Source organism: Diplotaxodon limnothrissa, linkage group LG22 (assembly GCF_057381915.1).
Source record: "Diplotaxodon limnothrissa isolate DT_005_m linkage group LG22, D_limnothrissa_male_GT1.1, whole genome shotgun sequence".
NCBI lineage: Eukaryota > Metazoa > Chordata > Actinopteri > Cichliformes > Cichlidae > Diplotaxodon > Diplotaxodon limnothrissa.
The window spans coordinates 5,863,101-5,876,124 of NC_140616.1; the positions used below are offsets into that span (position 1 = coordinate 5,863,101).

General features: G+C 41.1%; 1 protein-coding gene across 1 annotated transcript in view; it reads right to left on the reverse strand.

Moving 5' to 3' along the window:
• LOC146609264 (class I histocompatibility antigen, F10 alpha chain-like) overlaps positions 1 to 13,024 on the reverse strand; it is a 217,268-nt gene that overhangs the window by 67,800 nt on the left and 136,444 nt on the right. The gene's annotated exons all lie outside the window — the stretch shown is intronic.

Sequence of the window (13,024 nt, forward strand, 5' to 3'; positions counted from 1 at the left end):
AATGACCCGGATGGGACTGAGCTGCAGGCAAAGATGAAAAGCTCTTTGATGAACAGACAGACCGGAATGAGCTCAGATTGTTTTCATTGCAGGTTTTCCCTGACCTCATTAACTGTGTCTGTGCACCAATACTGTGCATCTGTATGCTCGGCCTCATGTTTTGGAAGTTAGTAATTTGTTTTCCTCTTTTTGATCTTTTGTCTGTAGGACAGCCAAGTCTCACCAACACACAGGGGCGGGAATCATAGTGTAATAGTTACAGTACTGTAACTGTGGGTTCATAATACATAACAACAGTACTGTGGTGCAGTGATGCTGCTATTATCAGTTTGTAAGCGTTCTGATTTACCTCTCACCTCTGTCCTCTATTTTCTCCCATCTAAGTTTGTCCTCAACACAAGTAGGATTAAATTAACTGACTGTTGCAATAAAAACATTTATTGTTGAAGTCAGTGTATCGATAATTGTATCACAAGAGGAAGTAATATGATAAATCACACTATGTAGGTTTTCTACCACCTTAGGTTCTCACTGTGTTCTCGTCTTCCACCTCACTTGTTACACTTTGATCTGTTTTAATCTGCCGTTTTGTTGTCGTCTGTCCTCGATCTTATCTGCCTTCCTCGCTGCACCTCACCTTTGCTCTCGCCATCGTTCTCATATCCCAGATTTGTCTACTGTACCAGAGAGAAGGCCCTGGTCTCAGCAGCTTCCTGTCTCACAAAAGACCCTTCTGTTTCCCCCCTCTAGGTTTCCTCCTCTGCCTCCCCACCCACTCTTCAACACCCCTGTGGTACATTCCCCCCTCCTCGATGCATTCCTCGTTGACCTCGGCAGGCTGAGGAGTCCCTCTGTCAGTGAGCTCTGTGAGAGTGGGACTGAGCCTTCACTCGTCGGTGGAAGCAGCTGTTAAGTTCAGGTTAAGTAAATCTGCAGAGCGTGCCTTTAAAAGTGAGCCGAGTTATCTTTATTGTTGTTGCAACACAGGTTGTTGCAAACATGGGCCGATAGCACGATGATCACACTTACAATACTATAATATAATACTTAATTATCATATGCCAAACATGTCAAAATAAAAGTTAAATTATATGCAGGTGTGTCTGCTTTAAATCAAAGCTTAATGGAAATGTTTTATTTTTACTTGAACACACAAATGTTCAAGTACATCGAAGCTTCGTGTCGAGATAACAACACGACCTGGTTGCTGTACTGACTTCACCTGGTTTACCGACGGGTGCATCTCAAGTCTGTTAGTTGTCTGTTCAATCCAGCATCAACTGCAATCTCCACAAACTGATTCTGTTTATTAATGTGTCAAATCCTGGTGAAACTGGCACTCGAAGCTTTCTGGGTTCCTCTTGTAGTCTAAGTCCTATTGACCACTCATGCTTAAATGTCTGTTCATTACATTCAGGTAAACAATTTATGTGGAGATTAAAAAAGGGATTATATTGGCCAGAACTGCACAAGATTAGCATCATCTACATACTGAGGATTGTAACAGAAATGGAAAATCTCGTCCCGGATGTCTGGAGGCCCCGAAAAATTAGCCTTTTTCCCCAGAGGCTAGACCCCCAGAGGCTAGCTGATGGTTTCCCACATTGTAGAAAAACAAATGAACTTTATCTTTCAATGTCTACTCAGAGTCTTTGATTGGATTCAGGAGACAGACACTCACTCTACTAAGATCAGGCTTAAAGATGAGGTGACCCTGAGCCCTCCTATAGCTATGCTTCACTAGGCCTTGGCTGCAGGGGCTTCCCATGATGCACTGAGGTTTTCATCTTCAATCTTTCATCTACAATTTAAATAATGACAGATGCACCAGTGAGAAACTTCTCTCTGCTGTCCTGCTAAGACTCAGCATGATGCTAATTTTCCAAACTAACTGTGCTTGGTTTATGTTGTTTTTATGTAATTGCTACCAAACCTGAAGCTAAATCCCTTAATATGCCAAATTATAACCAATATAACCAATCCCTTAATATAACCAAATTTTATTGTCTCCTCCATTTTTCACTCAGGGTGACTGTTTCTCTCATTTGCCATCTTGAAATTTTAACGCATTTCGTGGAGGAGTTGAGTTCAGCAGCTGGTGTGAAAGGAGCCTTTAAGCTCCGCGCTTCAGCTGCGGCTCCTCCATCGTTCTTTGAAATGCTCAGCTGGGTCAGGCACAGCAAAGTGTCGACCTAATGGCAAACTGACCTTCACCTCCACCTCGCAGAGTCCAGCTGACTAGTCAGGGGTTACAGCTGGGCTTCACTGCCCTCTGTCCCTTCAACCAACCAAATACTCCTAATGCCTCACATTCTTGGTGCTTCTCCTCTTTCATTCTTTACAATGAAGAAGACGAGCTTGTTTTCATCTTTAAAGTGCTCCCCTGTCTTTGTAGAGCCAGTCAGCAGCTCCGTCTTTCACAGGGAGCTGCAGCTTGTACTGCTGGAAGTGTAATACCTCACCAACCAGGTTCCTACACAGGTTTATTTGCACTGCTGTTAATTTTTATGATATTCATTCAGTCATTTTAGTTTTCTTTCTTTTTAGGGAGTTCTACATGGGTTTGACTTGGCTTTTAGAACATTTTTCAGGCAGCGCCGCCTCACCAAACCACCCCGAGTTCAACCCCAATCCCAAAGAAGTTGGAAAAATGTGAACGCAGAGTGCAATGATTTGGAAAATTCATAAACTGATACTTATTTACTCATTTTGAAATTTGGTGGCACCAATAAGTTTGGAGAAGTTTGTGTCTACCACTCTCATTTTAACAACAGTCTCTAAACATCTGGGAACAGAGGAGTCCAGCTGCAGGACTTCTGGGAAATGCATCCCATTCTTGTCTGAGAGAGGATTATAGCTGCTCAACAGTCCTGATCGGTCCTTCTCTTTAGTCTGGAGCAGGGGTCTCCAACTCCAGGCCTCAAGTGCCGGTGTCCTGCAGGTTTTAGATCACACCTCAATCACATGATTAGTTCATTACCAGGCCTCTGGAGAACTTCAAGACATGTTAAAGTCATTTAGCCATTTGAATCAGCTGTGTTGGATCAAGGACACATCTAAAACCTGCAGGACACCGGCCCTTGAGGCCTGGAGTTGGAGACCCCTGGTCTGGAGGATGCAGCGTCCACATTTTTCAAAAAGAATTTGAAGTTTAAGTTTGTCTGACTGTAGAACAATTTTTCACTTTTCCTCAGTCATTTCTAAATAGGTTCTCTAAGCCTTTTGATGATATCATGTTCTAGAGATGATAAGTTATTCAAAGACTTCACTATTTCATTTTGAGGATAATTATTCTGAAATTGTTCCACGATTTGTAGACAGATTTTTTTTTGCCGGTTGATTAAATTTTTCCCATTTTCACTTCTTAGAAACTCTGCCTCTATACGATGCTCTTTTTATACCCAGTTTGTGACCAAATTACGCAGCTGTTGGGATGCTGTGAGAAATGTAAATAAACACAATGATGTGTAAATATCATAAACCTGCATTTTCTCCATCTGTGTCTTAGTACCACTTACTTTTCCAGCCTTTTGTTGCTCCCATCCCAAATTCTGTGAGATGTAAAATTTAAATGAGAAAATATTTTTCTCACTTTGTTTCATTGATTTTATTTACATTTTTCCAGCATCTTGAGGTTTTTATTTTCAGTAGCAATTCCAACAATGTTTGAAGCAGAACATTTATAACTGTATAAACATGTTGAGGTGGATTGTTTCCTGTTGAGTCACATGTGAGAAGGAAAATAGTGGAAAATATTCCAACCTGATTACTCAGAAATGTATGAAGTTGATATGTTGTTTTTAGCTTTAAAGTAAACATGGAAAAGGATTCTCCACTTTGTAAAATACTTTACGAACATTTAGCTCATTGTGGAAAAACAGGGAAACTTTACAACTACAGCATCTGCTCTCCTCAGTTACCAAAGGAGGTAAACATGGAGGTAAACCTGCATCTGTCCTAAACACCAAACTCAAAATAACCATAAAACGCTTACATTTTAACATTTAAAAGGTTTATCTTTTTTTTTATTTTTAAAGTTGCATTATGATTATATTTAAATCCAGCACAAAGCTCTAACTTTTCTCTGGAAACAGGTTTTACTTTAGTGGGAAAAAACACAGAAAATGCAGTTTGGGGCCTCTGAAAGTCTCCTGGAGAGGCACTACATATCCACCACCTTCATAAAATATGTAATTGTATTTGTGCTCGAACAGTATAACCATGACCACACCGCAGGATTATTTGTGTTTTCATGGGAACTAGCACTTTAGGACTGACTGAGGTCACCTTTGTGCTCTCATTCTGAGGGAAACTCTTCTTTACTGAAGGCTTCTGTCTGCCGGCTGCTGGGGTGACTTCATTTGTGGAAAACGTGCAGCTTTAGCGACACAAAAATGTTGCTGTGTCAAAGTCGCCGAGGTTCCACCCTGTGTTTTAGTCAGTAGGTCAGATGCATCTGCCCATCCTTGCAGCCACCCTCTCCCTCAGTTTTATTCTGGAATCTCGATGTGTAAATACCTTTTGATCCCTCCTCCCTCCCTCTCTTTCTCCCTCCCCTCACCCTTGTCCGCGCTTTCCCTCTTTATCAATGGCCCTCATTCATTGCCTCTCACCCTCTGCATGCCTGTGTGCCCCTCACCACCAGCTCTCCCTCTCTATTCATTGCTGTGACTTTCTTTCCTGCCTGTACCTTTCCACGGCCCTAACGTCCCCTCCCAGGCACTAGTTTCCTCAGCCTTCATGTGAGTCCTATCGCTCGCCACCATCTCTGGCTCTGTTTCATTTCAGGGATTTTGGTATTTAGATGCAAATCTAGATGTGGTTATTTGAGGCTTAGACAATATTCATTGGCATTTATGAGAGAAAAAATGAATCGCTGCTACTAATGTGCACGTTTTTCTGTGCCATTTCAGTGTCGGTTAGATGTGGATCTGTGGCCCCTGTGAAGCACAGTAAGGCTTGTAGTGGGCTGACTTTCAGCTCCTGACAATTTAATATTCCTTAGGTGAAACCGGCTGCTCAAATATATATATATAATTTTATGGCTCAGTATAGCATACCTTCTCTTTCTTGTTCATGCTATAGCCACAGTTCTTTCAGTTGCCTTTTATTAGCACAACTATTATGCACCACCTGGGCAAATTACCTTCTAACAGTGAATAATTGTGCTAAATTGACCAAATCCTGGAGTTCTCCTATTGCTATATTTAACGTCAAACACTAAAGAAGCTGCCTTCAAACTCCCAGAAAAGAATTGCTAAGTGTTGAAAGAAAGTAATGGAATAGAAATGCTTAGAAAGGCACACACACGCCTTTTGTATTTTTTATTTTCTTTACTGTTCAGTTTATCGAATATCATCAAAGGACTTGTGTACTTTATAAATATACAGTGTGCTCATATATAAACCGTCCCTCTGTGTTGCACACATATGTGCTCTGTTATACATCAGCTGGCACGCAAACACTCACCCCACAGAGAAAAACACACCCACTTGTGTGCACCCTCGCTGTACCTCCTTCTCCCTCGTCTGCCCCACCGTCACCCCTCGTTGTCCTCCCTCCTCCTCCCCTGCCTATTTCGAGGTATGCGGTTAGCTGGGTGTGTTTGGTGGCCAGATTCAAAATCACTGAGCCATTCTCCAAATAAATTTCCTCCTTTTTTTCCTTTTTACTGACCTGACTCAGCACACCTTCATACTGTTTTAGTAAGACGAGTGGAGTGTATTCAACACACACACACACACACACACACACACACACACACACACACACACACACACACACACACACACTCACTCTTTGGAGCCACTGCTGGTACCGAGAGTATCAGTACACTCCCTTACTCTTTCCTCCCAGCGAGCCCCTGCTCTGATCTATTTCAGTGTGTTGTGGCCAACAGGGTGTGTGTGCATTTGCAGCCCTGCCCAGTAAAATACAGACTTTTCAAGGAAGTCAGCAATATAATATGGTCGCTTTATTGTAATTACAAGGTTCTCCTTTTGGAAATGGCAGAGCGGAGAGAGGGCGAGCTGCCCACAGCCACTTGCTGAGTCCATCTCCTGAGCTAATGCCATCTCTTGCTCTCCCTCTGCAGACTTCCCTGTCTTGGTTTCGTTTATCCTTGAAGTCTCCCTTGCTTGTCTTGACTCAGATGCTGCCACACCATGTGGCTTTATCAGCTGTATACCAGCATTACAGCCAGCAAAGACTTTTCTGCTGTCTGATTGGATGAATTGTGAGAAATCTGTTCAGTGGGTGGCCACATCTGATGGAGCGCACCCTCAGGGAAACCTTGTGGCCTCTGGGCTCTTAAAACCCTTAAATTTCTGTCTGGAAAATTAGAAGGCTTCATTAATCCCTGCTCAGCTGACATTGAAGCTTAATTGAGTAATGACAGGGTTTGCACTGACCTGCCTCACAGGTTATTTCCTTTTTCTGGACAGAACATTGTAAGCACCTGCCTTTGGATGTCAGGGTATTTTCGCAGCCTCACCTCTTGTTAAAGTGGTCACGGGGATTTGCCATAAGTCTGTTTGAGGATGATGAAGTCATGCTGCGAGTGAAGGAATACGTGCAGTCCTAGTTCTTTGGAATTTGTGGTCATTCCATAACATGGATGCTTAGCAGATTGTGCGGACTGTGCTTCTGCAAGGGAACGCTCGCTTCTGCTGTACTTGGTAAAGGGTGTGGTCACACTGGATAAAACACACTGTATACTAAAGCTGAACAAGACGTTTTAAAACCCAAATTTGCAATTTTTCATGCTCTAAAAGCAACAAAATAATGAGATGTTATTGAGCTGCCACAAGAAAGTAAAAGATAAAATGTGTTGATTATAATTTTGATGGTGAACCCACAAATCAAATGTCTGCTTGTAAACATATACACGCACATTATTACATTTATTTTGCCTTGTAAATAGAAATTTACTCCTACACGGGTAAACTGGCTGCTTCGTGCACCACATAACAAGACCGGGCAACACCACCCGCGGTGACCGAATGTCTGAGGCCATCAGTCTTTCTGTCACCCTGTAGTTCACATCACACTACTTTCATCATCAAACTCTGTGGTCGTGCTGGCCAGTGATTCAAATGTCCAGCAGCCCAGGCTCTGACTGTACGGGTAGTTAGTCTAGACCACTAGAGACAACTTTGTGATGATATCAGACCAACTGCAAACTCAGTAAGTTGTCTGCTCACACCTTCCACTGACCTCGACTTCAATTGTATCTCAGCGACGCACCTGTGAAGTTTCAGAGCTCCATTTGGACAGTTTCTATTGCCATGACAAAATCTATCCACAGACACTGGCCAAAGTACTCAAAACCACCTTTGTGGTAGTTTCCACAACTCCAGGTGTCTCCAGGACAACATTTTTCCATGTTGACACACATACAGACAAACTCTCACAAGGTGACGGCAACACCGGCTAACAACTAAAGCCACATTATGCTGATCTGTGTAAGAAATGTAACTAAACAACTTAATGAACTGCTTTTCTTTTATTTCCTGCTGTTGTCCTGGTTTTAGTGTTTCCTCCAGTTTACTCTTTAAATCCAAAACTGCCCTGCAGAGGTGCACAGTGCCTCTGTAAGCCTAAGCACCTGCTCAAGCACCTGCATTTAGTTGCAGATACATGCGGTGGTTTGGATGTCAGAATACAGCGTACATGTTCAGTGGTTAACAAAACTATTATAGCTTGTTTTTTTCCAAATTAACATGTAAGACCATATTTTGCTGTTTTTAATCTGTTAAATTTCTGTTCCTCGTCGTATTACTAATTTCCACATTTGGGATCTGTGTTTAATTCTTCAACATTAACCCAACCGACGAGTTATTGTTGTAAGTAAACTTTGTTATTATATCCTGTGCGGATGAGAATAGAAACTTTTGTTTTTAAGATGAGAAAACTGGCAACAAAAAGCAACACTTCAGTGAAAAACAAAGGGCAACAAACAAGAACACCACTCTGTCTTCTGTCTGTGATTCAGCCATGAATACAACAAAAGCTCTCCACTTGAATGCTTTAGGTTAAGTGAATCAAAGCTGTATGTACAGTTAAAAGCAAACACATACCACAGATGTCTCTTGGGGTGTCTCTTTTTACGGCCCGTGGCATCTACTTTCAGAGCACAAGGAAGCCAGAAACAAACAGTCTGTCCTCAAAAACACTCGATCCAGTGTGTCTAGAAAGCCAAAATAAAACCCAGAGCGGCCGCACTGAGGGAGCGTTTCCTGGACTTTCTGATTTAGTACAAATACTCTTACAGAGAAAATAACAGCTCAGTAAAGCTGGACTGTAGATGATAGAGTAACTTTTGAGTGTATGGTATTTAGATGCCATTTAAATGCATTCAATTTACTAATATTTTGTGCTCAACTCTTTCTGATTTTTCAGCCTTGCAGCTGTTCTGCTGACCTCCACTTTTATTCCAACAAAGAAAACTTTCATGTTCTTCTTCTGCATCTGTGAACATGGAAAGCTATATTTTCCTTGGTTTTCATGTAATAATATTTAGGTCTAAAAGTGCCCGGGCCCATTTTCCTCATGATTCTTGATGGATAATTGATGGATGCAGCAGGCTTATTGATGGTTTCACTGAGTGATCACAGAATGGCCGGCCCTTCTCATCAGAGCTCACCCCTGTAGTTTCTTATGAGAGGGCAGTGCGCTTTCTTCTTTTAGCAGTCATTACTGCTGCACACAGGCTCAAACACGGACACGGTACTTAAAGCGTGTCCTTTTTCTCTTCACGTGAAATTTAGTATCAGGGTTTTTTTCATCACTGAACAAGTTTGATGCCCTCAGAAGAATTTTAAGCCAGAGCCAAAAGTAAATCACCAGAACTGTGATTTTAAATTATTTTATGTTCTTTAACTCAAATGTAATAAATATTACTAAATGATCAGAAATAACAAGAGGATGCAGAAATTTATGTCACATAAAGTCGCCCAATATTCATTGAATGCAGAGCAAAGGCCTAATCTGAGCCAGGGAGAGTCCCATTGCTATACATGTTTTTCAAATGTAGATGGTGGAGTTAATCATTGTTTAAACCCATGATTTAAAAAATAATAAATAGAATAAATAAATAAGACAAATCCAGCATTGTCCATGATATATAACCACTGCTACTGTGGCAGCATCCACCCTCAGAGTTTCTGTACTGCAGTGTCAGCCGTCACTGGTGATGACCCTGAAGTATGGTTGCCTTAAAGTTATAAATCAAGAATAAAACCTATAAACAGTGAATTTAAACTTGATTAAAGCTAAACTGCATTTTTTATTGTCCAACAAACCTCTTGGAACTCAGCTTAGACTTTTAGAAATAAACGTTCTTAAAAATGTATTCTCGATGCTGAGTGATTATAATGTCAAATGATGTTAACATTAATTCAGGTGCTTTAGCAACATGTGGATATCAGACTGTTAACATGAGCCCCATGTTTTTCCATCTTATTGATTCTACATATTTAATGTACTGTATGTGGAAAGCTCAGGCTCTTCTGTAAATGATGTCAGTCTGAGTTGGGAGATGTTTTGAGGAGGGTTTGACTGCTCAGCACATTTTCTGGGTGATGTTTGCTCTTCTATAAATGATCAGTATAAAATCGTAAAACATGTAAAAGAATAAACTGACACTTTCTAGTATTAATGTGCCCCAAACACAAGCATGAGGTTTACCCACCAACTGTAAAAATATGTGAGGAGTTTTTCAACTTGAAGAAAAGTTGGACCAACTTGACCTGATAGAAGTAAAAAGTGGAAACAAGATAGAAGTTTTGTCAACTTAACATTTTGAACCGTGTGCACATTGTGTTAGCTAAAGCGTTTTTAATGACTTTATTAAATTTAAGAAAAAGTTGTGCAACTCTTTACAGAACTTTGTGGAGCCTCATTGAGCCCCAGTGAGGCTCTACAAAGTCTGAAAACTGCAATGACACACTTTCATATTCTGCAGCGCTCTCATGCAGCTCACAGGCTGCTGGAATGTGATTGGTTGTGCTTTTACATTCTAACTTTATTTATAAAAGTTGTGGTAAAAACAAACCTTTTTACAACTTGTTTTTCACGACCCGGATCCGCATTCATCTTTTAATGTTACAGTAATGGTTTATGGTGTTAGGGCCACAGATACTTCCTGGGAAATGCCTTTGCTTCCAGACATCACCCTCACACTCAGCAAAGTTGCCACACTGACATAAATATTTAGTTTTTAATGTACACTCGTAGCATGCTTATGTTTAGTCTGCTGCCATAGTCCACTTCTTATCTGCACTGTAAGAAATACCTGAATCTCATTTTTCTTCAGTTGAGTCAGACTTACAGTGTTTTCAAATGAATAACGCAGACATTGTCATGCAGTTTGGGCCATGCTGCTCGCTGCTGCATTTGAAGTATTTTAGTAAAAAACTCAGGGGGAAGGGAAAAAGTCTGCACACCATTTAGCTCCAGTTTAGGAAGTGGAGTCCTAAAACAGACTTTTGCTACATGCCTGGTGACGATTTCATGATATAATTTTCCTGTAATTTAGGAATGGATCTGCTCACACTTCCTCTTTTTCTGCATTTAAATATAAACGTGCAATATTAAAACAGCGGGCAGTAGGTCACCTTGTGATTGGAAGTACGAGTATTTAATAAAGGAAAACCTTTATCATTCATTTGTCAACACACGTGACATCATATCAAACTGACTGAAAGTCACCTGAGCTGTGATGCTGCTCAGATCTAAAGCATTCTTTTCTATTTTAGGTTTAACATTAGCAGAACATCAAAAAGAATTAAGACATTGTGGTGATGAAAAATTGTTTTGTTTGCATGTTAAGTAAATAACTTATACCCTATTTTCCTTTGTGTGCTGCCATTTCCACCAGGCCCTTTGAACAGTTGGTAGTGACGCCAGTTATCTGGGATTTAGCAGAGAATGCAAACACACCCCTGTTTTGCCCTCAGAGAATCACACAGAAATAGGAGAGAAGAAATGAAAGGTGGTGAGAAAGAGCGAGCAGTATGGAACATCAAGAGATAATTACAGTTGATTACTGCTTTTTGGATGTGAAGTCTGCATTCAAAGAAAGTGAGTAAGCATGGCTGTGTGGAGCGTTTACAGCAGGGCACACAGGCAGCTTTGAAATATACGTATAGCACATGTAGGCCAATGAAAGCAGCTTTGATTTTATATGAAAGGAATGTGTGTTTGATATTACTGCTTAACAGGGTTTGTGTTTGTTAAAGAGACGATTTCAACCCCGTGCATGTAAAAAAAAAAAAAAAAAAAGAAGAAGAAGAAGAAGCTGAGGTGTCTGAACACATATTTATTACTTTAGGTTTTTAATTTGAAATGTGAGAAGTGCTCGAGCAGTTTACACAGCAGCACGGGACGTCATAAACACCTGTTAGATACTGTAAAATATCTACTTCAGTGTCTTTGTACTACAATTTTTTAAAATTTATGATGTTCAGTTGCTCTTGACTCATCTCTGGTAATTTTGGAGATGACAGGTTGTGGTTTTGTTGGCAAAGAGTTCATTATGTCTTAAGGCAGCATTCCTTAGCCATTAAAAACATGCCAGTTATTTTCATCTTTGCATGATATTGTTAGTAAGGTACAAGAGTAAGGAGGGTAGCTACTAAAGATTCACTCAAACTGTGTTAACTTTGGTATTTAAATGTCCTGTGGTGACTCTTAAATCATCCTAAACCACATCAGCTTTTTGCACAGTTAAGGTCAAAATCTGCGATAATCAGATGTACAGTATTTACAAATATTAAAAGGCTGGAAATGTACATTAGTTCTTTCCATCCTCGTCTGGACCGCGCAGGAAAGGAGGGAGAGTGAATCATTCTTGAGCTTGAATCAAATCTGAGGAAGAAAGGCTGCCATCACATGGTGCCATCTACTGCAAGATGCACATGCAGGGCAGACAGATAGAGGTGGAGTCCTGACTGGCTGAAATCTGGATGGGAATTAATGGATAGTAATGAGTGATCCTCATTGGACATTTGTGCTGTTAAATAAATGGATGAGTACAATGTAAAACCATCAGGTTTACGTTCTTCAAGTGTCTCTGAAGCATAACTCAGAATTCTTCCAGTACTAAATTCATTTTTTGGGTTTATGCCTTGAGACTTTGGAGTCTCTGCATGTTTTCTTGCATGCAAACATTTTTTCCTTTTAAGCATCAGGCTTCATCATACTCTTCAGTTTCCCATCGCCATCCAACACCTGCAAAACAAGGCCACGTGGGGCTGACCAATCAGAATAAGGGTAGAACTTCGAGGATTTAGCCGAGGGGGCGTGGCTAGTAGCGCGGACAGACGTTTGATTGGCTGACTCAACGTTCATTCAGTTACTCTGCACAGCAGCCGTCTCATCCTCAGTTTACCTGAACAGCCCTGCTTGCTCTACAAAGCCTGCATTTACCTGTCGCAGGTACAGACGCAGAAAGCAGGAAGTGGCAAAGATAAATACTCATCTCAGTAATTTGGGCTTTTCAGAGGGAATCGAGACGAAGACAAAAAGGTTTCACTGACACTGAGTTAATAACTCAGAGTTAACAGAAAAGCTGAAACATCTTTGCAGCTCGATCATAAGAAAAGACCCAGTTTCCACTCCCAGACTCTCCTCGTACACGTACTTCTACGTGCGCCCGGCGCGCTATTACGCACGCCCTCTCCCTCCCTCTCCACCTTTGCCATTCTCTCTCTCTCTCTCCCCCTCTGTCTCTCTCTCCACACACACACACACACACATACACAACCGCTCTCACTCTTCGTGGGAGAAAGTAAAGAAGGAGAGAGGGAAAGAGAGAGAAGGGAGAGAGAGCGTGATTCCAGGTCTCTCTCTGCTCTCTCCACTTTGGGTACTCGTACCCAATCTGAGTCAATGGGGCTTCAGTGCTAGGGATTAAACTTCAATATCAAATATATTTATTCACCCCAAACCCATTTTAGTCTTTAGGTTTGGTGCATTAATATAGGTAACTCATTAAGGAAGGTTTCCGGAGAAAGGTAAAGAC